The sequence below is a fragment of the Mustela nigripes genome, chromosome 4 (assembly GCF_022355385.1).
Source record: "Mustela nigripes isolate SB6536 chromosome 4, MUSNIG.SB6536, whole genome shotgun sequence".
Classification (NCBI taxonomy): Eukaryota; Metazoa; Chordata; class Mammalia; order Carnivora; family Mustelidae; genus Mustela; species Mustela nigripes.
The window spans coordinates 61,962,824-61,988,722 of NC_081560.1; the positions used below are offsets into that span (position 1 = coordinate 61,962,824).

The following is a 25,899-nucleotide window of genomic DNA, read 5'->3' on the forward strand; positions in this document are numbered from 1 at the left end:
AATGTCTCTCATTGCTGGACTAGGTTGGGTTCAAACTGGTGACTTGCAGGTGAAAGGTTGTGGATTCTGTTATCAATCATCTAAGCTACCCATTCCTCAAGCAGAAAGGCACTGTATCAGACAAGAGAGGGGAGAATTTGACTAAATTCATTAACACATTACACTACTCTGTTGGCAAATAATCTTCTTGAATAAAATAACCTACAAAAAGCTTCTTCCTTTTTTTATTGTAACATATGGAACATATGTGAAGAAAATGTGCCAATTACAATGTTCTGCAAATTGCTATAAATTGTTAGTGAGAAAATTCATTTGTAATTTCTAGGTATTTCTTCTTGTCTGTGACTGTCAAACAGTGACAGTATGATGGATAGTGTCACCACAAGCAGATCTCCTATGGACACAGTCTCTGGCCTCTGTTGGATAACACTACAAACCTGACTTTTATACTCACTATTAGCATTCTTGGAGAACAAGCTATTTACTTTTCTGCTGCACTGTTTTCTATTTATTTGCATTAAATATACATTGTAGAGTAAAAAAATGATTGTTGAGATGTAGCTTGGTTAGTAAAAAATGACTGTGGAGATAGAGCTGAGAGAGAAATCAAGAGCTATAGTAGGGTTACTCATGACTTCATGAGGATAATTCACTTAAATTTCTTAAATTTCTTAAAGCAATACAAAAAGACGAAGACAGAATTTAGTTTTGTGGTTAGTTAGCATTAAATTTCCAGTGAAAGTTTGAAATGTACTCTTGCACTTTTCTATGAGATATTTTGAACTTCTTAAAGCACTATGGCAGAATATTTTTTCCTGGAAGGATTCCAAAATGATTTCAACAGCAATTTTATGCAAAATTGGTCAATTACTTACTTTTTACCATGTAGTGTTCCAGATTATGGAAATGAACAAAACCAGGCATTACTAGCATTATGTAACTTATATTCTACTGAGAAGATAGAATATAAATGGATAAACAGATGATAATGATGTAGGCAGGCCTGATCTGAGGACTCAAAGAGGGTGTTCCACAAGACCAGCCAAGAGGATCCTTGGCTTCATGAATGATAGAAATCAAATGCAAGATGAGAAGAAGTGAGAGCAGATTTTATTGAAAACATATAATGTAGATACAGAGCAGAAAAGAAAGGAGAGAGAGTTTTATCTCTTCTTGGGGGTCCAGGGTTTTCATTGAGGATTCTGTTTTGGTGTACATGTCCTCTCATGCATGTAAGAACTGGTCAGAACAAAAACAAGGGTCCAGGTGTCCTCTGTAAAGTCACTTATTTCTTACAGCCACAGGGTGTTGGTGTTGAGATATCTAATGCAGTGGTCTGGAATACATACAGCATGGCTTCACTTGGTCCTTCCTTAGATGTTATCTATTGTGCTGGAAGTCTCCGAAGAAATTACTAACATCTTGATCCTTACAAGGAGGACATAAAATGTTATTTCTGCTGTGAGACACATGTAAGGCAGGGGTACTGGTCCTAGCAAGAATATAGGCAGTAAAAAAGCAGTCTTTCCTGGGGTCCCTTAATTTTCCTTATCTCAATAATAATGATAGGATATTTTTTAATTTTTAAAGATTTTTATTTACTTGACAGAGATCACAAGTAGGCACAGAGGCAGGTAGAGAGAGGAAGGGAAGCAGGCTTCCTGCTGAGCAGATAGCCCAATGCGGGGCTCAATCCCAGGACCCTGAGATCATGACCTGAGCCGAAGGCGGAGGCTTTAACCCACTGAGCCACCCAGGTGCCCCAATAATAATGATAGTACTATATAGTACTATAAAAAATAAAACATAAGGCAAGTGAAATAGGAGTCATGCAGTTTTTCTCTCTTAGGTGAGTCATTCATAAAAGGCCTGTATGAAGACATAATATGTGAGTAGACGTTTGGGAAAGAAGTAATCCCAGTTGTGAGAGTATTTAAGGGAAAATTATTTAAGGCAGACCAAATTGAAGAACTATAGTCGAGAATTTGCTTGGAGTGTTCAATAACTGGCCAGAAGATCGGTATGGTTGCAGAAAAATTAATAAGGGAGGAAGAGTAGGATATGATTTTTTAAAAAAGTTACTCATGGGCCAAATCATTTGGGCCCCAAGTCATATAAAAGATTGGGATTTTCTTCCAAGTCTCATGGGAATGTTTGGAAGACTTGAGAGCAGGGAATTGAGGAATGATCTACCCGTTAAAGGATGTTGTATGGAAATAGACTCTAGAGGGTCAAGAATTGAAGAAAAGAAGCTATTGCAGTAGCCCAGGCAAATGATTAGAACGAAGTGATTATAAAAAGTGTAACTTTTCTGGACATAGCTGATAGGATTTTTCCATTTGAGAGGCACAAAGGCATCAAGAATAGTTCCAAGATGTTTTAACTAATCAGCTGGGTGAATGGTGGGACCATTAACTTCAATAGGAAACACTAAAAGGGAGGCAGATTTGAATGTTAGGGGGATGGATGCTCTATTTTGGACAGGCTTAATTTGTGAGAAGGTGCTTGTTAAATCCCTGTATTTATTTTCTATGCTGCATTAAAAAAATCATCACAAATTTAGTGACTTAAAACAATACAAATATATTATTTCACAGTTTTTGTGGGGTTGGAGTCTGGACATGGTTTCGCTGGGTTCTCTCCAAGCCTGCAAACAACATATCAGCCAGCTGGGTTTCTCATCATGACATGATCCTGGAGGAGGCTCTGCTTCCAGGCTCATTCAGGTTGTTGGCGAACTTCCTTTCCTCACAGCCTTAGGATTTATGGAATCTTGCTTTTTTAGAATCAGCAGGGAAAGCAAGACTCTAGAGCAAGTCAGCTAGGAGGATGGAGACTTATATAATGTAACATGATTACAACAGTGATATCCTAGTATCTTTGTCATATTCAAGTCACAGATCCTACTCATACTCAAGGGGAGGGGACTCTGCAAGAGCATGAAAGCCGGGAGATCAGGATCATAGGGACCACTTAAACATCTATAGAAATCAAAGTAAATACACTGGGTTGGAAATTGAATATACATTCCAGAAGGAATGCCAGGCCTGGAGATATAAATTTCAATTATCAAGGTTTTGATATCTTAAGGCCTTAGGTCTAGATGAACATATAATCAATGTTGATATGGAAATGATAGATACTTTATTCCAATAGACACACAAAATAGTATAGTCAGCTAGATTAAAAGAAAGGATGCAGAAAATAATTCTTGGGCCAGTTTTGATACTTAATGGATCAGTTTCTTTGTTTTGTTTTGTTTTTTCTTTTAAAGATTTTATTTGTTTGACAGCACAAGCAGGGAAAACAGCAGGCAGAGGGAGAAGGAGAAGCCGACCCCCTGTAGGGCAGGGAGTCCAATGCAGTACTCAATCCCAGGACCCTGGGATCCTCACCTAAGCAGAAAGCAGACATTTAACCGACTGAGCCACCCAGGTGCCCCTAGTGGGTCACTTCTTACTTGCCTTAACAGGGCTAGTGGCCATTATCAGATATTTAGAATGTGCCACACAAACGCTGTGCTAAGAGCTTTGAAAAGGTCATCTCACTCTATCCCTACAATAAACTAATGATATAGATGGTGTTACTTCTTTTTAGTTGATAAGGAAACTACAGCTGTAGCTCACATGGCCACTAAGAGATATAGTCAATGAATGTGGTGTGACTCCGTAGTCCGTACACTTAACCCACATCCTGTGCAATGCTTTCCTTTATGTCCAGCTTGCCTGGATCAAATCCACTTTTTTTTTTTTTTTTAAGATTTTATTTATTTATTTGACAGACAGAGATCACAAGTAGGCAGAGAGGCAGGCAGAAGGGGGGGGGGGCGGTTATCAGGCCCCCCGCTGAGCAGAGAGCCCAATGAAGGGATTTGGGACTCAATCCCAGGACCCTGGGATCACAACTCTAGCCGAAGGCAGAAGCTCAACCCACTGAGCCACCCAGGCACCCCTCAAATCCACTTCTGATCATTGATGGTAAACTCTTTCTGTTTGCCCGAGTTTGTCATTCTTCTTGGTCTGTTTTCTCTTGTCCTCCATCCAGATCATGTACTTCCTCCCTCCCTTGGGAGTGGACAGCCAGTGTTTTTGTCGCCACAACTGCTTTAACATTGCATGATAGACATAATTTTTTTGTAAACATTAGTTTTTTTCATTAAAGACTAAAATATCTGAGGAGTTAAAAACTGAGTTAGTGCACAGGAAAAAGAGAAAAATCTGTAATTTTGAACCTGAAGAAGAAGGAAATCCAAGAAGAAAGAAGTAATTTTGAGTTGGAGAGAAAGAAATAAACATATTCATCGCTCTCACAATTATTATAGAAGTAGGTTATATTCTTTATAAGAGGAACAAAGGCATTGTGGCTTGAAGAATGAATTTACTTTTTCAGCATCAAAAAAAGATGATACAAAATGTTTCTCAATTATAGTGGAATGTTTTATAGTAGAAATTTTAGTTGTAAAAAATTTCAGTTGTCCTTTTTAAATTTTTTTTATTTTGCATTTGGCTCCTGCTGAAAGGTTATAACTAATACATACTATAATAATGCATTCATTTCTGTGGTTCAGATTATATGTAGGATGTGGTTTAGTATATCTCTTTTACCTGAGTATTGTTATTCTTGACCCAATATTAGCATTAAGATGTTTCTACTTAATATTCAAACAAAGGTGGATAAGAACACATTTTTTCCCTCTCGCTAAGAACAGTCTTAGATAAAACAAATTATTTGAGTTTAAAAGAGAGAACCCAAAATTTACACTAGCTTTTTTTCATAGAAAACTCTAATCCATTTTTCCAGCATAAATAAAATACACATTTTATAGACTGTATGAGAATGCAATTATATCTACTGATGAACTACTCTGACTTATGCCTGTGCTGTCACACATTCCTATTCAGGATTATTTCTAAGGCGTGTGATATCCTTATAGACCAGTTTCAGTTTGAAAGAACTCAAATTAAGATTATGGAAGACAGCTAATGAAACACCAGAAAAAACATCATTTTGCCTTTAGTAAAATATCATGTCTCCCTAGGAGTGCTATATAGCAAAGCTGGATGGCTTGCTGGATGGCCTAAAGCAACACGCAGTTTCTTGTCTTCCAGCTCCAGAGGCCAGAAGTCTGAAGTCAAGGTGTCGGCAAGGCCAATGCTTTCTCTGAAGGTATAAGGAATGGAGCTTCCCCTGCCTTTCTTCTTGTAGCCTATGCTGTCCTGCATTGAAGTAGATTCATCATTCCAATCTTTGGTCTTCGTGTGACATTATTCCTGTGTATCTTTGCCTCCTCTTTCCTTTATTTGTGTCTTTGTGTCCAAATTCCACCCTCCCCCCTTTTTTTAAAAAGATTTTATTTATTTAACAGAGAGAGATCACAAGTAAGCAGACAGGCAGGCAGAGAGAGGAGGAAGCAGACTCCCCGCAGAGCAGAGAGCCTGATGCAGGGCTCAAACCCAAGACCCTGGGATCATGACCTGAGCCGAAGGCAGAGGCTTTAACCCACTGAGCCACCCAGGCACCCACAAATTTCCCCTTTTTACAAGGGCACCAGTCATATCAGATTGAAGCTGAGCGTAATGCCCTTATTTAAACTTGTTTACCTCGTATAGACTTTATTTCTAAATAAGCTTACATTTGGAGGTATGGAGGGTTGGGATTTCAACATAACTTTTTATGGATACAAAGTTCAACCCATAACTTCTGTATAAAGTCACACTTTAAAATTATATGTTAAAACATTTGTGCCGAAATACTGAATGCAGATTGCTGTTGAAATTGATGTCCTCATGTTTACTGCTTCATGCAGACTAACCACATTATTTAACCTATTTTTAATTGAACTTGTTCTAGAGTCCTATACATTATCGAAATACATTTCTTTTTCTTTCCTTTTATATGATTCAACATGGCAGAATATAGATTCAAAGAGAATTTAATAGTACTATCCCAACAATAATCTAGAAAAAAGATGCTATAATCAATATGCAAAAAATATGTATCACAAAACTGTAACTAACAATAAAATGAAGATCTATAATTATGAGCAATACTAGACATTAATTTATATTTAAATACATATTAAATAAATCACCTATGGTTAGGATAATTTACATGTGATTTTTATCTATAGGCAGGAGTTTAAAAAGTTAATTATAGAGTTAAAAAGGTAATTCCCATTCTCTAAGTTTATTTTATGTTCTTTTTATATTTATATAATACTGTTTAGAGACAAATTATTAATGGGGCACCTGGGTGGCTCAGTGGGTTAAAGCCTCTGCCTTCGGCTCAGGTCATGATCCCAGGGTCCTGGAATTGAGTCCTTGCATTGGGCTCTCTGCTCAGCGGGGAGCCTGCTTCTTCTCTCTCTGCCTGCTTCTCTGCCTGCTTTGATCTCTGTCTGTCAAATAAATAAATAAAAATATTTTAAAAATTTTAAAAAATTATTAATATTTATAACTCTAAAAGCTATTAGGAATTCAGTGAGTTGTTATTATGTATGCATTTCATTTGTGAGGTGAACCTCTGAGTACATTCTGCCTTGATTAGGGTTGTCTATACAGAAAGACTTTGAACAATTGTCAAGATATGCGGCTGCTGCTGCTACTGCTCCTACTACTAGCTAACACTTAAGTAGCAGTTTTTATTTCTCATTTAATTGTCATGACAATGCTGTGAGGTAGGTACTATTAGTGTCTGCAAAATACAGATGAGGAAAAGGAGGCATAGAAAGTTAAAGTGATTTGCCCAAGGTCACACACCACAATTTGTCAGATCTGGGACTAGAAACCAGGTGCTCTGAATTTAAGGGCCCTCTAATTGTTAGTTATGACCAAGCATTACAAATAATCCATATGTAATTATCATCATGCTTTTTGGTCACCGTTTTCTCTAATAATTATTATTTTAAATCTAATATGGTTTGTCTTGACAAAAGAAGTAGAAAAAAGAGGCATTATTTTAAAAAATTAGCAAACTCTCCTTTGTCTATGCTTACCTTACTTGATTTTTACATTCGAGCCATAAAATGGAGATTAAAACGTGTATTTTTTAAAAGCTTTTATTTATTTATTTGACGGAGATCACAAGTAGGCAGAGGTAGGGAAGGGGGTGGGGGCAGGCTCCCTGCTGAGCAGAGAGCCTGATGTGGGGCTCAATCCCAGGACCCTGGGATCATGACCTGAGCTGAAAGCAGAGGCTTTAACCCACTGAGCCACCCAGGCACCCCTAAAGCATATATTTTGAGGTAAAACATGTAAAGATTTCTGACTATGTAAGTGGTCATATTCTAATGAAAGAAGAGTATATCAGCCTCTTAAACTTGTAAAAACTCTCTCTCTCTCTCTCTTTTTTTTGTGGTATCCATTTATCTCATGACATTGCTTCCACAGTTTTGAATCACTTTGTTGTTTTGCATTTTGACACAAAATTATGAGTTGATAATGAGAAAGTTCACTTAGATTTGTGTCTGAATGAAATTGACTAATAATTTAGTAATTTATAAATTACCTTAATACAGTAGCATGAGATAATGAATTACCCTCAAATATTTTAATTTTAATGTCTTTTTTTTTTTTAAGATTTTATTTATTTATTTGAGAGAGAGAGCATGAGCGGGGGAGGGTCACAGGGAGAGGGAGAAGCAGACTCCTTACTGAGCAAGAAGCCTGACATCTGGGGCCAATTCCAGGACCCTGGGATCATGACCTGAGCTAAAGGCAGATGTTTAACTGGCTGAGCTACCCAAGTGACCCCTTGAATGTCTTTTAATTGTGAATTATCTGAAGAATAGTGAAGTTTAGAAACACCAGCAGTTATTTTATATTGCAAATTCAAATTCACTGGGCTCAATGAGGTAATAGCTCATTATGTTGAGATATTTTACTCATTCTTTATGCAGAAGAGTCTGCTATAATTAAGGGGGAGAAAAATTATCATCTCTAAATCTGTTATTTCAATTTGTATGATATCTGCCCAATTTAATTAGTTCTATTATTTATGGCATTTACTCTGGAATTTCTTTTACATTTTATTATGTGTTCTATGAAGAAAATGGGATTGAAGGCTTAGTTATGTTTTTTAAAATTGTAGTCATCTTTTTCTTGTTATTTTTACTTCCAATACTGTTCCAGAATCTTAAAAAGGAAAAAAAAATAGTTAACTCAATTTTTAGAACTATGCACTTGAGAGCTGGTCCCTCAAAAAACACAGAACAACCCTCCACAGATTCATGCTGTATTTGGGACAGGATGTTGCAGGTTGATATGAATTTTCTCACCTTCTAATACCCTGAAGGAGCAGAATGACACTAAATACCACTTAGCCATACTCTCATGTTTTCTAACATTTGAATCAAATTCTGTGTACTTTCTCACAATGTACTAAAAACAGAGAAGCAATAACAGGTTTAATAACAGTGACTGGACAGTGACCAGCACCTCCCATTTTTTGTATTTTGTAGGAAAATATCAGTGCAAAGAACCACAGCTAGCTTTCTGAATTTTTTTGAAAATTTTTAACCTTCTTCTGATTGTTGTTCCCAAAAGGAATTATAATCTGTTTAAAGGAAAAACTAAAGTGGCTTAAAGAGATTTTTACCTTTATGGGACTTTAATTCTTTAGTGTGGAGGAAAATTAAATTTATATTGCAGGTGAAACTTAAGAATCCAAACCCCCTCACAGAGGCTTTTTGCTTTTTGGACTTCAGAGTCGAAAGACAGTCTTTATTTAGTCAAAGTATTCTACAGTGTTTTCCCTAACCTTCATATTTGCATATAAATGTCCTTTTTATGGAAACTTTGAAGGTTCTTTATGCCATTTCTAATGCATACAGCAAGCACTGTTAACTCGGAAGTATAACTCGTCTGACACTAAATTAGGGCACACTATTATCTACGTGAAATTATTGTGCTCGCTTCGGCAGCACATATACTAAAATTATTTAAAATATGTGGTGTGTTCTGATTTCATCCTAGAATTACTGCTTACAAAAAAATGATGATCTTTAAGCAAGATATGATTGAAAATGTTTTTCCAGTCTGTTCTGGAATATCTCTTTTAAGTCTTTATTGATCAATGTTTTGAGTTTTTGCTAGAATTACAACTTCATGCTTCAAAGCCCTTACTGTCAAATTTTTGTACACAAGATTTCAATGCTAATTTTTATTAATAAATCTTCGCATTATGAAATATTTGTAGGTTTATAAGAGTTACAAAGAAAGCGCAGAGAGTTCCTGCATACCCTTCATCCATTTTCACTTTATGTCAACATCCTACATAACCAAAGCACATGTGTTAAAATAAGCAATTAGCATTGATATTTTACTATTAAAAGAAAAACACTAGACTTTGTTCAGATTTTCCGTTTTTTCCCAAGAATGTCCCTTTTCTGTTCTGGGATCAAATTTCTATTCCAGGACACACAGTCAACAGGGCACTGGAGTTTTATTCATTGCCTTCTACAGTAAGCTGTGATTGGGCTTGCTTGATGGTCCTGAGAAGGTGCTTGTGTTCCTGCTGCTCTTGGCAATTGCACACTCATTTGAACTCCCTGGTTTTAGTAGCTTCTGTGTCCAAACTGTTGAATTAATGTTCTTGTTGGAATTCATAGCCATCAATGACTATAATGATGGTAGAAATGAAATGATGGCAAAAAGAATGTAGAAAAAGAGGTTTAGTTAAGTTGTTTTTAGTAGATAGATCCTTTTCATGCATCAAATAGAATCTCAGTTTATAATATATGTCCATCATTGCAGTGTCATGAAAAGACCTAGGACAGTGGTGCCTGGGTGGCTCAGTGAGTTAAAGCCTCTGCCTTCGGCTCAGGTCATGATCCCAGGGTCCTGGGATCGAGTTCCACATCAGGGCTCTCTGCTGGGCAGGGAGCCTGCTTCCTCCTCTCTCTCTCTGCCTGCCTCTCTGCCTACTTGTGATTTCTGTCTGTCAAATAAATAAATAAAATCTTCAAAAAAAAAAGACCTAGGACATTTTAAACATTCACAAGGCAATAAGAGCCAGGACATCAATTAAAACCACACACTAAACCTTTGTAACTGTAGGCTTAGTTTTCCCAACCATTCAAAAATGGAGATTATGGGACGCCTGGGTGGCTCAGTTGGTTAAACAGCTGCCTTTAGCTCAGGTCATACTCCCAGCGTCATGGGAATCGAGTCCTACATCGGGCTCCTTGCCTCGCAGGGAGCCTGCTTCTCCCTCTGACTCTGCCTGCCACTCTGTCTGCCTGTGCTCACTCTCGCTTGCTGTCTTTCTGACAAATAAATAAATAGAATCTTTAAAAAAAAAAATGGAGATTATTTTTATCTAGAATATGCCATTTAGAAAGTTAGTAGATTAAAAATCTTAAGGATTATACATTAAAATATTTTGACATATGTCTTAGTTTTATGTATGTATATATATGTGTGTGTTATATGTTATGTATATATGTATATGCATTATGTATATACTTATACATATAACAAATTTTTCAAAATATTTTAAAGTTTAACCCTTAAGATTTTTAATTCACTTAGCTTTTAAAAAAATACATATGTAGGGGAGCCTGAGTGGCTCAGTGGGTTAAGCCTCTGCCTTCAGCTTAGGTCATGATCTCAGGGTCTTGGGATCAAGCCCCGCATCGGGCTCTCTGTTCAGCAGGGAGCCTGTTTCCCCCTCTCTCCGCCTGCCTCTCTGCCTACTTGTGATTTCTCTCTCTGTCAAACAAATAAATAAAATCTTTAAATATATATGTGTGTGTGTGTGTGTGTGTGTACCTACACACGCATACTTAGTTAATGTTAGAAATTTTTCTCTCAGCACTGCTTTAGCTGTGTCAATCAAATCTTGATTTTTTTTTTTTTGCATTTTTAGATTACCATTTGAATTTATGTATTTTTTTTTCCAGTTTTCATTTGTTTTTGACTCTTGGGGCAGTGTTATCTTTTCAATATGGAAAAAAACCAAGTTCAACCGAAAATAGAAATTTGAAGTATAGGACAGGATAAAACCAAGAGAGAGGATGGGGACGGGGAGAGGGTAGGAAGGGAATAGTGAAAGGAAGAGATGAGATGTTGCCAAAAGACAGAGGGTCTCCTTGTCCCCTCTCTGGTGGAATGGCCCAAGTATTTACATGGTAATACATACCTTTCTATATGTACACAGCAGGGCTGGGTTTTTGTTAAGAAAAGATGGGGATAAAGAGCGCCTTTCTGGAGGCATTAGGGACCCAGGTTAGTCCCTCTTCCCTTTCTTGGCCCCCTTCTCTGACCAGGGGAGAAGGAAGGAATTCAACATGTGAAGAAGGTTAAGTTAGAGAGGGAAGGAATCCACTCAACAGGGTGGGGCAGACCACTGCAAAGGAAACAACTCAGGACAGAGCTTGGAAGAACTGAAAATGGAGATACTACTGTTAACAGCTTTCCTGAAGCTGAGAGAGGAGCAGGTAGATTCCTAGAAATGAGGATTTCTTTCTTTCTTTCTTTCTTTCTTTTTTTTTTTAAGATTTTATTTATTAGTTAGAGAGAAAGATCACAAGTAGGCTGAGCAGCAAGCAGAGGAGGAGGGGGAAGCAGGCTCCCCGCTCAGCAGAGAGCCTGATGCGGGGCTCAATTTCAGGACCCTGAGGTCATGACCTGAGCCAGAGGCAGAGGCTCAACCCACTGAGCCACCCAGATGCCCCAGAAATTAGGATTTTGATAGCCTGTATCCCTCTCCAAAACTGCCCTAGAATAGATAACGCTTCCTCTTCCTCCTACGTACCTCTACCTGCTGTGAGGTAGTTTGGTTTCCTTTTCACTGAGTTAATACATGGGCTTAGGATGGTGGCCATCTTTCCAGGTTTTCAGCACATGGTTCTAAATGGGATCTGATGAGACCCAGCTTCTTGGAGAATTATCTTAAAAAAGCAAAGGAAAATACCAGTTGGTAGAGTGGGAAAAGTGGACACCAAAAGAAGTACAGGGTTACCTAGATTGGCAGAAATGTAGGTTTCCCAAAAGTGGGAGAGGGGACCTTGAAAAAAACAAAAAATATTGAGCTTCTTTTATGTGCCAAACACTAGTCTAGGACCACACACTCCAAAAAAGGAAACGAACAAAATAAAACAAGGTAGAGGCAGAAAATGCACATTCTGGGGGGCAGTTGAGGAAGACTGCTGAGGGAACTGAGAAGCCTGAGGTGATGGTCTCTGCCTTATTTTTTCTCTTCCTCTGCGGTGGCATCCTGGTACTGCTGGTACTCAAAGACAAGGTTGTTCATATTGCTCTCAGCTTCAATGAATTCCATCTCATCCATGCTCTCACCTGGGTACTGGTGCCAGAATATGGTCCTAAACTGCTCTGAGATGTGCCTGAAGAGCTCCTGTGGGGCCATGCTATTTGCAGTAAAGGTGACTGCCATCTTGAGGCCACAGGGTGGGATGTCACAGACAGCTGTCTTGACATAGTTGGGGATCCATTCCAGGATATAACTACTATTCTTGCTTTGTGCACTGAGCTTCTACTTCCCTCATGGACATCCGACCATGAAAGTTAGCAGCTGTGGTAAGGTAATGGCCTTGGCTGGGGTCACAGGCAGTCATCATGTTCTTGACATCAAAGACCTGCACAGTGAGGGCCTGATATGCTGGCTTCCATGGCTGGTCAGAGGGGCAGGCGGAACCAGGCATGAAGAAGTGGAAAAGTGGGAAGGGCACCATGTTGACTACCAGGTTGCAGAGGTCTATATTATCTTTGACTGTATTTTTCTGTATGGCTGTTTGGTGGTTGTTGTTGTTGTTGTGTGTGTGTGTGTATGTGTGATATCTATATATTTGTGTTATATCTTTTTTAATCTTTGTCCATTCTGTGATATGTCTTACAGTCTTTTGGAGTTATTTCTTCAGCAGTTTAAGTTAAATGTAGAAAACTCATTTCCCTTTATCTCTTTTTATTCTCCCCCATTTATAATTTTTTAAAATATTTCCTTTACATATATTAAAAACCATAACAGTGTTAGAACAGTGTTAGTTGTTTCAACTATCAGTAATTTTAAAAACTAAAGGGAAGGAAAGTCTATTTTATTTACCATAATTTTCCTTACCGTGTTCCTTAGCATCACATTTTCTTAGTTTTCCTTCATCTGATAATATCTTGAATTTTTCTTCATTGTTGAAGGATAATTTTATTGTGTATAGGACTTTTTTATTGTGTATAGGACTCTAGGTTGACAGAGTTTTGTTGTTGTTGTTACACTAGAAAAATATGGCACTACTCCCTTCTGCCCTCTGTGGTAAAGTATTCTTTTTCTCTAGTTATTTCCAAGGTTGGTCGTTAGTTTTTAAGCTTTCATTATGGTATGTCTTGGCATAGATTTCTTTGGGCTTATCCTGTTTAGGGTTCACACAACTTCTTGAATATGAAAGTTTATGTTCCTTGTCATATTTGGGAAGTATTTAGCCATGATTTAGTACTTTTCCAGCTTCCATGAAGCTAGAAAGTCTTCTCTTCCCCTGAGACTCTGATAACCAGAATGTTAAATTTTTTGTTATAGTCCCAGAAAATCCTGATAGTTAGTCTGTGGATCTATATCTATCTATCAGTCATCTATTGGTGTGTATATTCTCTTTGTTGATCAGACTAATTAAAGGGTTAGATAAGAAAAATCCATTAAACATTCTCCCCTGTGAGGTGCAAATAAGACTGAAAAAAATATAGTGATAGAACACAATGTGTCTCTGTAATGAACAATATTTATGTAGTTATAATGAGATAAATGCTGTTATGGGATATAAGCTTTTATGATAACTAATATTCAAAAGACAGCAAGCTTAATTGTTATTGAATATAAGGAAAATATTACCAACTTTGCAATAAAAATATAATGTCCTGGTGGCAGAAACTGGATGATAGAGTGATAAAAGGTGGAAAAAATGGTAACACTATCATCTGGCAAAGTAAGGAATCAAAAAATCAAATCTGAGAATGATGGAATAAAAAATGAGTTTTAGCTGTTACCTATTTCACAGTAACTGTGTAAGATATGACTTAGGTGCTCATCAAACTGTATTTTTAGTAATAAAAAAACAACTAATCCAAGTTTCTAGCTGCAGCTTGCCACAACTGAGTTATAGACAGTAAATGTAGAAAAATGTAATATACACTATATGTTGACTTCTCAAAATCATATCATGTTTTAATTTTCTACATTTTTCATGCTTTTCTAATACAGCTTTATTTTCTCTAGAATTGCTTATTATCTTTTATCTTTTCTTTTTGAAAGATAAAGTATTTCCCTTCCTCCTCATATCTTTATTATTTTCAGCATCTTATTTAATTATTCTGTTTCTTAGTATTTGTTGCATTCTTCTTCCTTACACCTGCTGACTTCTTACTCTGATTTGAACACTTTACATCATACTTGGACTGTGCCTTTCCTGGATAGCTTTTAAAATTTTTTTCCAGAAAATTCTACTTTTATTTGTTCTGACATTCTATGCTTTTGTAAAATCTGCAAGATTTTCTGAACTTATGAGTAAGAAGAAGTGAATATTTGTGCCAGATTTGCCATCTGAAACCAGAAGCCCATGTTAGTATTATAAATTTTACATGATTCAAATTAATTGCAAACACCAGGCCAGGAAATATATCACAGAAGCAATAAAGTATATGTGATCCATTAATGCATCCTAAGATTTTATCTCATTTTTATTCCCCTTTAAAAAGTTGACAAAGGGGCACCTGGGTGGCTCAGTGGGTTAAGCCGCTGCCTTCGGCTCAGGTCATGATCTCAGGGTCCTGGGATCCAGTCCCGCATCGGGCTCTCTGCTCAGTGGGGAGCCTGCTTCCCTCTCTCTCTCTCTGCCTGCGTCTCCGTCTACTTGTGATTTCTCTCTCTGTCAAATAAATAAATAAAATCTTTTAAAAAAATAATAAAATAAAAAATAAAAAGTTGACAAATATTTTATATTTATATATTTATAAAATATAGTATATAAGATTTAGTATATCTCGCCCCAAATCTGAGTAGAATTGTATTCACTAGAAAACAACTTTCAAACATTAAGCGGAACAAAATGGTGTCCTCATTTAGGGGAATTGTTAATACCATATCTCTTTTTTACAGTTACTAATCTTAAAATGCCTCTTATCTCTAATGATCCTTCAAGACTGGCAGGAAGTGAAAGTGATGGTGGTGAAGACATATCCACGTGTAAGTGTTAGATTGATTAACTTGTAAGTGTGTGAATGCATAAAAATGTTGAAATCAGGCTCTGTATTTTATTAGCTAATGTAAGTTTTCAGTATGACGACTAAATTAAAATGCTAAGATCTCTTAGATTTTATCTTATTGTTTGTCCCTTTATTAATAGAAGAGACAACTGTGCAAGCCAGTAAGATTTGTGTAGGCCTATATTAGAAATGCTTAATAGTAACAGTAAGTTAATTTAAAACTTGGTGCTAATGGGGCACCTGGGTGGCTCAGTGGGTTAAGCCGCTGCCTTCGGCTCAGGTCATGATCCCAGGGTCCTGGGATTGAGTCCTGCATCGGGCTCTCTGCTCAGCAGGGAGCCTGCTTCCCTCTCTCTCTCTCTGTCTGCCTCTCTGCCTACTTGTGATCTATCTCTGTCAAATGAATAAAAAAAAAAAGAAACAAACCTTGGTGCTAATAATTTTACACTTGTGTAGTCTTCCTAAAATTGTATGCATTCTCTGCCATCAATCCAGCAAGATTTCAAATGTTGTGAGATTTTTATGATTCAGCGCAGCACTTAGCAGACCGCTTTGCTCAAGATAAGTATTATACTAAACCTGAATAAGTGGTTGATTTTTGGATTATTGAATTCAGATCTCTGGTTGTAGTATAGTATGAAAAAACCTTTTGAGGTAATTAACCTGGGCTTTATTTTAGAGAAAGGATATTCAAAACCATTTTGGGGTGAGCAGATGGCAGCTTTTGGGTTTATGTGTCTGGAAGAGATATAATGTCAGAGCCTATTGTGTAGAGAACACAGAATTCTAAGCCAAAACTGAAAATTACAGTGGTGGAGTCAGTAGCAAAAGGGATAGATGAGAAAAAATGGCTTAACACTCTTATTGTTTCCTGATATTATTTCTACAACTAGAAATTCCTCTTATAATTGTGAATTTAGCAAGATGTAAGATATACATGTTCAGCCTTTCTTTTAAACATGACATTTTTTTCTTCATGAGAAATAAATTACTGATCACACCCAGATTTGAAAATAATTCTGCTTTATTTTAGATGCCTTAGATGTTCACCCAAAATTGGAAAAGTTTCAGTGAGAAAAGGGCCATCTGAATCATCTACCTGGAATTCTTATAATCTGTAAGAAGGGCAATTAAAATCCTTGATAATTAAATACTTAATATTCACCTAGCTGTTTAGTTTTAGGTCAGCTTTATGTATTCCTATCTAAGAAATTTGCTTTCTAGTTTTCTGAAATTCAGGAAAACTCTCTACTATCTATTATATACTTAATCCAAAAATATAAGCATAATTTTAGACTCTTCTGCCCAATTTAATTTATTCCACCACCAAAATAAGCCTGGAATCCATTCAGTTCTATGTGCATTTATTGTCAGTGTCCTCAACTAGACTGCAGTCGTGATAGCCATACTTACCCTGTCTCCTCTTGTCCATTCTCTAGTATATGCCCTTTTTAAAATACAGATCTGAATATGTCATTTCTCTCTTAAAATCTTCCAACAGCTTCCAACAGGCCTTTAAATAAATGCCCCCCTCCATTTCCAACAATCTGACCTTTAGTTGCCTTTGCAGTCTCATATGCACAAACCTACTATTTGCTGAGTTCATGCCAGCCACTTTGGCTTTCTGTTTGAGCAGACGATGCTTTCTAATGTTTACGGCTTCCTTGCATACTATTCCATCGTCCTGGAATCTGTCCTTTCTCTTTAACTTATCTAAATGGCAGTCCTCCTTCACATCTCAATAGGAACATTGCTGTGCCAATAAACGTCTCCTAATACATGGAAATAAGCAAATTATACATTTCCCTAGCACTTTGAAAATCTACTTTCAACATTTTGCTCATAACAGCTCTCAACAGTTAGTAAAAACTGGTGCAGTTTTCCTTCACTGCTAAATGTTGAGAGTGAACTCCATAAGGAAGGGAACTATTTTGTTCACCAGGTCTACATCTGAAGCATGATATTGTCTGGTAGGTAGCAGGCATGCAATAAATATTCATTAGCCTAGTGACAGATCAAGTAATTTAGAATTTAATACATAGTTTTATATACCTACAATATTTTCTTCCCAGTTTACTTGCATCCCTTACCATGCTGAGCTTGGTCAGGGTAGCAGATGAAGCAAAGGGAGAAGGTTGGATGTAAAGACTGGATGAAGAACTGCAGAGTGAGAAAGCAATGAGAAGGTAAGAGGGAAACACTCATATTGGAGAACATCTTCTTTAAACATAACAAAACAAGATCCAGAAGGCTTTTCCATTTTTTTTCCCTTTCAACACAAACTTTGCCATAGAGTTGAATATTACAATTTGAAGGTAATTAGAGTATTGTCTCCATATCTTTATTCCTATTGACTTTTGGCATTCATGTTGGTCATTAACACTTCTTCTGCAAAGTGACCATGGGAAGGGAGGCAATTTGCTTCCTGTTGACAGTTTGTAATATGATTGATGGGGGCAGAAGGTGAAACTATGTGGTAAAATGAGTTTTTTGCATTATCTGTGGATTTCATATATCAATGCCAGTATTTCTCAAACTGCAGGTCAAGACTCCAGAGGGAAGGGTTACAATATAATTTAAGGGGTTTCATATATGGGAACTATTTGGAAGTGGAAATTGTGGGCTATCCTGAGAATATGAGTCTTTTTTTTCCCCTCAGCTCTCTGTATTTCCTTCTTCCTAATCTATTACAATTTTTTTTTTTAACAAAATCCTGCCAATCAGAGGATAAAAATTGTTTAAGTCATACTAGTCATAGTGTAAACCATTTAAAACGAACATTAGAGAGTGTTAAAATCCCTGGTCTTTACAGTGCTGCTTGCAGAACCTTGCATAGTGCCTTAAAATTAATTGATATCTTTAGGTTGATTTGCTTTCCATTTATTCACAGGAAGATGACTGTTTTATGAAAGAAAATAATAAAGATGTGGAAAAGATAGTTGCTACTTATTTTATTAAATACTGGTTACGTTAGAGAAGGAGAGAAATGAAAACTGAAAAAATTATTTTTACTTGATGAAGATGTTTTGAGTTTCTGATATAGTATTAAACCCAGAATTAACCATATTTCCCAGGGTATGTTTACATTTTCTGTTTGATCTCAGCCTTCAGTTTTGCTATTGTGTTCCATTTTTCTATTTCCTTTTGCATCATCTCTCTATTTTATCTAAGAAAAAGTCTTTTTTTTTGTGGACTGTGAAGATTTCTATTACTTCTCTAAAATTTTATTATCTAATTAACACTCATGTTGGGTCAAATAGCTTTGGTTGACTATTGAACCCATGTGAACATTTTTCTTTTCAGTACATAAACATGGAAAATAATGGAAGAAAATATGAATCATTTTCCTTATCTAAATATTGCCAAAAGAAATAAAAAATTATGATAAAATTTAGTTAAAATTATTTGTTATAGGTGATGTTATTATCAACTGACAGTCCAGCTTAAAAGCATCATAGGTAGATAAGCTGATACCTGTAGTAATATATTCTGTTTTCTTATTATGCATCATTAAAATGAAATTAAAGGAATTCTTTTTTTTTAAGATTTTTATTTATTTATGTGAGAGACAGAGATCACAAGTAAGCAGACAGGCAGGCAGAGAGAGAGGAAGGGAATCAGGCTCCCTACTGAGCAGAGAGCTCTACGTGGGGCTCGATCCCAGGACTCTGAGATCATGACCTGAGCCAAAGGCAGAGGCTTTAACCCACTGAGCCACCCAGGCACCCCAGAAATTAAAGGAATTCTTAAAACTCCAGTTAGTTATTCTTCTAAAAATGTTTTAGTATTTTTGTATCAACTTCTAAGGACAAGTTTTGACTGCAAGTGATAGACGCCCTATTCAAACTCTCTAAAGCATGAGAGAGGATTCATTGGCCAATAAAACTGAATTGCTAAGGTGACTGCCAGTTGGAAACTGTGATGAGCACCAGGAATCTCTCAGTTTACGTGTTGCTATCATGTGATTTCTCACACATTGCTTTCTTCACAAAACCAAAACCATGGCATATGATAACACTTTTCTCACATCCTTAAAGATTTGCAAGAAAGAAAAGTAAGAACTTTCCTTTTCCAAATCTTGGGAAGAAAGTCTTGCTAACATGACCTGAATTAATATCCGTGGCCTGACATAACAGGAAGTGGTTGCATTATGATTAGCCCTGTTTGCGTTTCCTGCCTGTTCCCAGGTAATCAGAAAAAGAAAATTTAGTACAGAATGGGGAAATTACTGTGAGTTCTGGAAGTTGCCCCAGTATGCATCTACAAAATTTTCATATGCACTTAAATAATCCAAATTATATAACACATATACAACACACACACACACTGGCAAGCCAAAAGCTCTGAAAAATATTGTGTGCATTAAAATCTTATGACACAGGATTGTCTGAAGTCATTCAGTGGTATATTTCATCACTGTTTATTAAATTAAGATTTTTCTCGAACTTAGATTTTAGGTAGTTAAAATATAATGCAAATAAAATATAATTTAGGTAGTTAAAATATAATGCATTAGTTTCTGGAGTAGAAGCCAGTGATTCATTACATAAAACACCTAGTGGTCATCTTAACAAGTACCCTCTTTACTACCCATCACCCATCTAGCCCATCCTCCACCCACGTCCCTCCATCAACCCTCAATTTATTCTCTGTCATTAGGAGTCTCCTATGGCTTGTGTCCCTCTATCTGTTTTTTTCTTTTCCCCGTTCCCATATGTTGTTCATCTGGTTTCTTTCTTAAATTCCACATATGAGTGAAATCATATGTATTTATCTTTTTATGACTGACTTATTTCACTTAGCATAGTAAACTGTAGCTCCATCCACGTTGTGGCAAATGGCAAGGTTTCATTCTTTTTTATGGCTGTGCACTATTCCATTGTGTGTGTGTATGTGTGTGTACCACATCTTCTTTATCCATTTGTCAGTCAGTGGACATTTGGGCTCTCTCCATAGTTTGGCTATTGTTAATAATGCTGCTGTAAACATCAGGGTGCATGTGCCCCTTCAAATCACTATGTTTGTATGCTTCCAGTAAATACCTAATATTGCAATTGCTGGATCATAGGGTAGTTCTATTTTTAACATTTTGAGGGACCTCCATACTATTTTCCAGAGTGACTGCACCAGTTGGCATTCCCACCAGCAGTGCAAAAGCGTTCTCCTTTCTCTGCATCTTTGCCAACACTGGTTGTTTTTTGTGTTGTTAATTTTAGCTATCCTGACAAGTGTGAGATGGTATCTCATTGTGGTTTGGTTTGTTATTTCCCTGATGATGAGTAATGTTGAGCATCTTTTCATGTGCCTCTTACCATCTAGATGTCTTCTTTGGAAAAGTATCTATACATGTTTTCTGCCAGTTCCTTAACTGGGTTATTTGTTCTTTGGGTGTTGAGTTTGATAAGTTCTTTGTAGATTTTGGATGCTAACCCTTTATCCAGTATATCATTTGCAGATATCTTCTCTCATTCCATAGGCTGCCTTTCAGTTTTGTTGATTGTTTCCTTTGCCGTGCAGAAGTTGTTTTTTTTTTTTTTTAATCTTGATGAACTCAATAGTTCATTTTTGAATAAACTACTTGTTCATTCCTTAAACCAGTAGTTCATTTCTGCTTTTGTTTCCCTTGCCTGTGGTGATATGTCTAGTAAGAAGTTACTACGGCTGGGGTCAAAGAGGCTGTTGCCTGTGTTCTCTAGGATTTTGATGGTTTCCTGTCTCACATTAAGGTCTTTCATCTGTTTTAAATTTATTTTCATATATGGTGTAAGAAGGTGGACCAGTTTCATTCTTCTGCATGTTGCTATCTAGTTTTCCCAGCAACATTTGTGAAGAGACTGTCTTTTCTCCATTGGATATTCTTTCCTCTTTGTTGAAGATTAGTTGACCATACAATGGTGGGTCCCTTTCTGGGTTCTCTATTTTATTTATTTATTTATTTATTTATTTATTTATTTATTTATTTGACAGAGAGAGATCACAAGTAGGCAGAGAGAGAGGAGGAAGCAGGCTCCCTGCTGAGCAGACAGCCTGATGTGGGGCTCAATCCCAAGACCCTGAGATCATGACCTGAGCCAAAGGTAGAGGCTTTAACCCGCTGAGCCACCCAGGCACCCCATGGGTTCTCTATTCTGTTCCATTGATCTTTGTGTCTGTTTTAGTGCCAGTACCATACTGTCTTGATGACTACAGCTTTGTAATATGGCTTGAAATCTGGAATCATGATGCCTTCAGTTTTGTTTTTTCTTTTTCAGAATTACTTTGGCTATCAAGGGTCTTTTCTGGTTTCATACACATTTTAGGATGGATTCTTAGCTTTGTGAAAAATGCTGGTGGTATTTTGATGGGGTGAACTAAGATGTTTTAAAGAAGGAGCCTACTACTGACTTTTAAATTTAGGCACTGATATATTTCAGGTAAGTAAATATATTTGTAAGCTGAGCAGAGGAAGTATCAAAGAATATAATTTATTTTTATAAAATATTTTAAAGAATCTATATGTGAGACAAAAAAATTTCAGAAAAATTCTTCATGCAACATCAGAAATATATTTACTTCATATTCATTTCAACGCATTCATTAGACAAATATGAAATACAGAGAAAAAAATCCCTTATAGCTTAAAACCAGTAAACTGTCAAATATCTTTAATAGAATTACAATGTCAAATCATACAATAAAAGAGAAAGGTCTGTAGGATATATCATCATTAAAGATCTATCACATTGCTTAGAGAGACCAGTATTGACTGGTTATCATAATAAATAGATTCAAATGAGTTTTTTTTAATATGTTAGCATATGTAATCTTGTTTTTAGACTTATTTCTGAGGTCCTAAAGGATGATTTGCTTTATTTGTAAACCCATCCATTATTTCATTTAATCATAATATGATTGTGAGTACAACACTTCTTCCCTGGATAAGAATCATTATGGGCATAAGGAAGCTGCTGAGAAATAATTCTTAACATCAAGTATAGATATCTTAAAGTGTAAAAAAGAAATTATCAGAGTCTCTATTAATACAGACAACAGAGCATTTAGAACAACGCACTCAATGCAAACAATTAAAAATTCCTAAGAAAAAATATCTTGGCAAACTTCAGCTTTGGGTCAAGATGGAATGACAGAGATTGGATTTATCCTCCTGTCTGAAGAATAAAAACAAAATCTATACAGGATGGTTTTCAAGACAGTGGACATCAGGCAATTAAGATGAAGAGTAAAAAAAAAACTCTTTGAGAGAGTTTTCAGTTTACAACACAGGGAAGGGGAAATTAGGTGGAGTTCAGTAGACATAGTGAGTCTATGGAACTGAGTGTTCAATGAAACCAAGGCAGCAATAGTTCACAGAATAGATTTTTGGAGAGAAAGGAGTAGCACAGAGAGAAAACTCCAGAGATTTCCTACATTCAGAGGACCCTCCATCAAGAATTCAGCTGATTACCAATCAATACGTGTGTGTGAGGACGCAAGGCTGGGGAAATAACCTTCCTGATATAATGATGCTCAGTGCTCACATAGGGCCAGGGATAGTGTTACTAAACACACTGGAAAATCTCAATTGTAATGGAGCATTGGGCAGATTACAGAGAATCTTTCCTCAGTAAAAGAACAAATGACACTAGATTGACCACTGCATTGTTCTCATAAAACAAATGTTACAAGAAAGACCAGAAAAGGTAATATTGTTTCCAAGTAATTTAACTGGTTCCTAGAAAAATAATACTTAAGAATATGCACAGGGAAAAAAAAATTTTTAGCATCCAACAAGTTAAAATTTACAATAAAAATTTATCAGTCTTTTTTCTAAAAGCAGGAAAATGAGACTTATACTGGCAAGATAAATCTAACATGCAAAACTGATTAAGGGCTCAAGGACTTTTAAAAAGTTACTAAAAGATACTCCATATGATCAAATTTAAGTGGATATGTAGAAGATATAAAAATGACCCAGATATAACTTCTGAAGATGAAAACTGTAATGTATGAGGTGAAAAACACATGGGATGGGATCAATGGCAGATAACCCTTGGCAGAAGAAAAAAATTAGTGAAATTGAAGATAAAGTGATAAAAACTACTCAAAATGAAACCCAGAAGAAAAAAAGAAAAGGAAAAAAGCACAAACTCTATTAACTTAGAATTCTATACCTATAAAAAATTCCTTTCAAAACAAGGCTAAATACTTTGTTAGCATACAAAAGTAGTAGAAAGCATCTGTAAACTGCATACCTACACTATAAAATAGATTAATTTCCTTAGCCAGAAAGAAAATACCACATGAAAATATGAATCCCCAAAAAGACATGAAGTTCACAGGAAATGGTAACTAGATAAATAAATACTTAAGATTTGTTTCATATTACTTAATTATCTAAAAGATAAGTAACTGTTTAAACAAAAATAATAACAATGTAGTGTGAGGTAGATGATATATATATATAATTGAAATGAAAAACAATAGCGTATATTGAGAGAGGGATATCGAACTATACTGTTCTAAGATTCTTACACTTTCCACGTAGTGGTAATAGGTGAAAAAAGATTGTGAAAACTTAGACATGTGTCCTGTAAGTCCTGAAGCACCTATTTATGACAAAGTTATAGTTAAAAAGCTTATAAGGCTGATAAAATGATAGAAATCTTAATTAATCTAAAAAACTGTGGTAAGAGGAAAACAGAAACAAGGAAAAGATGGGAAAAATAAGAAAGAAATTGCAAGATAATAGATTTGAAGCTAACCATATTAATAAAAGATTAAGTTTAAATGATGTAGAAATTTCAAATAAAATACAGAGATTGTTAGAGGTATAAAAGGAAAGAAAAAAGATCTATAGAAAAAGGAAGGAATGGAAAGAATGTTAGATCTATATAAGGAAAGAGGAAACATCTCAAATCAATGACTTCAATATCTACAATGAGAAAAAAAGAACCCAAAAATGGACCCACAACTATACGGTCAACTATTTTTCAAGAAAGCAGGAAAGAATATCCAATGGGGAAAACAACAACAACAAAAGAGTCTCAGATAAAAAGCAAACCTGCAGGCTGCCTGTGAGAAACAAATTTCAAACATAAATATAGATAGAAGTAAGTTAAAAGTAAAAGAATGGAAGAATTTATACCAGCCTAACACGTTATAAAACAAAATCTGAGTCATCATTTTAATGTCAGACAAAATAGCATTCAGAACAAAATATCTTAATTAGAGATAAACAAGTTTATTTTGTAGAGATAAAGAGGTCAATTTACTGAGACTTATGTACATAGTAGTGGAGCTTGAAAATACGTAAGGTAAGAACTGCTAAAACCACAAGAAGAAATAGACTAACCCACAATTATAGTAACAGATCCTCTCAATAACTGGTAGAACAGAAAAAAGAAAGATTATGAAGAAAGTAGAAGATTTGAACAACGTTGTGAATTGACATCATGCCATTGCATTTATGAAATGCTCTACCCAAAACCAAACATTCTTTTCTTGTACTCAAAAAACAAACATTTGCCAAAATAGACTGCATTGGACCATAAAACAAATCACAAGAAATTGAAAGGGATCTAAGTCATCCAATGTATATTACTGACCACAGTGGAATTAAGTTAGAAATCACTCATAGGATGCTCTCTGGAAAAATCCTCCAAAATTTAGAAATTCAGTAATATCCTTCTAAATAACATGAATCAAAGAAAAAAATCTTTTGAATTGATAAAGAAAATGTATCAGTTTTGTGTAATGGTACTAAAGCAGTATGAAGAGGAAATTTATAGCACCAAAAGCTTATATAAGAAAGAAGAAAGATCTCAAATCAATGACTTCAGTATCCACCATAAGAAAAAAAGAGCAAAATAAAACCAAAGTAAGTGGGAAAATAAATAATCAAGACCAGAGCAGAAATCAATGAGAATAAGTGCAAGATTGCAGAATAAATAGACCCAGCCTTGTTCTCCTACAGAGACATGGACTTAGCAATATGTGACCAAAATATCTTTATGGGAACTCCAGGAACCACTTAAGTTGTAATAACCCAAGCAGATAACAAAAATTTAGAACAGCTACATTGAAATGAATGGGAAGAATTATTTAACTTTACTCCCAATTGTCCCACCCCCAAGCCAACACAAGTCAGTGTCATTAGAGAGAACTCTAGCTCATGCCTTCTCCCGGGGGAAACAGACAAGTGGAGCATGTGTCCAATGTGCAAGATTTTTAGAGGGCTGCCTGGGAGACTTCTTTCTCATCTGACTTGAAGCACTGGCTTAGTTGGAACCAGCATAATTTTCCATGGGGGCCACTAAAAGTAAGGGAAAACGGGAGTAGCTTGATCTTTCACTGGAGGACTTGAGGTGGCACAGAGGCCAATGTGACTTCGTGTTATTGGGAAATGCACCCAACTCATGGCTTCTTTGGGGGAAGGGAGAGGGGAGGAGCTTTCATTTGGATTTACAGAGTGCTGCCTGAGAAACTGGTTTCTCTCTGGCCTCACTTGGAACCCTGATAGGGAATCAGGATACTTGGATGCCTCAGGGTTGCTGAGAACAAAAGGGAGTTGAATAGTTTACTACTGTAGCACCTTTGAACTTGCAGTATTGCACAGTCACCAGAGGGAGCAAGAAATTATGAGTTCCTGAAAAAGAAACTAGCAAATCTCTAATTGGGAAATTTGTAAGCTTACAGACACCATATCCCCACCCCATAA

At 36.2% G+C, this 25,899-nt stretch overlaps 1 long non-coding RNA gene and 1 pseudogene across 1 annotated transcript in view; one reads left to right on the forward strand and one right to left on the reverse strand.

Moving 5' to 3' along the window:
* The window catches only part of LOC132015911 (uncharacterized), a 47,676-nt gene extending 42,448 nt beyond the window's left edge, over positions 1 to 5,228 (forward strand). The window contains exon 5 of the long non-coding RNA XR_009403818.1: positions 5,109 to 5,228. This is a non-coding gene — a long non-coding RNA (uncharacterized LOC132015911). The remainder of the gene's footprint in view (positions 1 to 5,108) is intronic.
* A 6,958-nt stretch (positions 5,229 to 12,186) lies between these two features.
* LOC132016305 (tubulin beta chain-like) lies at positions 12,187 to 15,081 on the reverse strand (annotated as a pseudogene).
* Positions 15,082 to 25,899: the final 10,818 nt, after the last annotated feature.